We start from the raw sequence: 1100 nt of genomic DNA, 5'->3' as shown, positions 1-1100 counted from the left end.
CTTATATAAGTGGCATCGTACAATATTTGTCCTTTTGTGACTGGCTTATTTCACTTAGCATAATTCTTTCAAGTTCACGCACATCGTAGCATGTGTCAGAATTTCATTCTTTTTTTTTTTTTTTTTTTGACAGGAAAGTAGGATTTATTGGTGGGCGTGAGTAAGGAAGGGACAGTGCCAAGTCTCTCATGAGTGCAGGGCCCGCCATTGGTCCGGGGGCTGTGATGAGGGATGTATTTGACCCCATAGCCATCCTGGATGAGCCGCTTTTCTGCCATCATGTTTTCAAATTCGTCTGCATTAAACTTAGTAAATTCCCACTCCTTGGAGATGTGGATCTTTTGGCGGCTAGGGAACTTGAACTTGGCCCTACGTAGGGCCTCAATCACATGATCCTTGTTCTGCAGCTTGGTGCGGAGGGACATTGTGACTTGGCCAGTGTGAACCCTGGCCACTGTGCCCTGGAGCTTTCCAAAGGCACTTCGCATACCTGTCTGGAGTCTAGATTGGGGACACCATGCCAGTCATGAAGGTCCACTGGAAAGGGCTGTCTCCAAGGTCCCTGAGGGCAACCCGTACAGGCAACAGGCTGCGTACACTACTGAGGAGGCTGCTATTTTCAGCCGTTGCACACTGGGCCCCCAAGGGGAAGAAAGCAGAATTTCATTCTTCGATTTGGCTGCACTGGGTCTTAGTTGTGGCACGCAGGATCATTTTTTAGTTGCGGCCCGCAGGCTCTTAGTTGCAGCACGCGGGATCTAGGGATCGAACCTGGGCCCCCTGCATTGGGAGCACGGAGTCTTAACCACTGGACAACCAGGGAAGTCCCTCATTCCTTTTCAAAGCCAAATGATATTCCATTGTATGTATTATACATATTACAATTTGTTTATCCATTCAACTGTTGATGGACATCTGAGTTGTTTCCACCTTTGGGCTCTTGTGAGTAATACTGCTTAAAACTTTTTTAATGGAAAATTCCAAACATATACAAAAGTAGACCAAAAGAATGTGATAAACCCCCATGTACAATAATTATTAACTCATAGCCAATCTTTTTTTTTTAAGTTTTTAATTTTTTGGTCATGCCACAGGGCATG

General features: G+C 45.5%; 1 non-coding gene across 1 annotated transcript; it reads right to left on the bottom strand.

Moving 5' to 3' along the window:
- Positions 1-545: 545 nt before the first annotated feature.
- Positions 546-685, bottom strand: LOC115847523 (small nucleolar RNA SNORA70). The gene has a single exon (XR_004037384.1). It is a non-coding gene; the product is annotated as a small nucleolar RNA SNORA70 (small nucleolar RNA).
- Between the last annotated feature and the right edge of the window lie 415 nt (positions 686-1100).

This window comes from Globicephala melas, chromosome 1 (assembly GCF_963455315.2).
Source record: "Globicephala melas chromosome 1, mGloMel1.2, whole genome shotgun sequence".
NCBI lineage: Eukaryota > Metazoa > Chordata > Mammalia > Artiodactyla > Delphinidae > Globicephala > Globicephala melas.
This window is presented reverse-complemented; position numbering and strand designations above follow the sequence as displayed.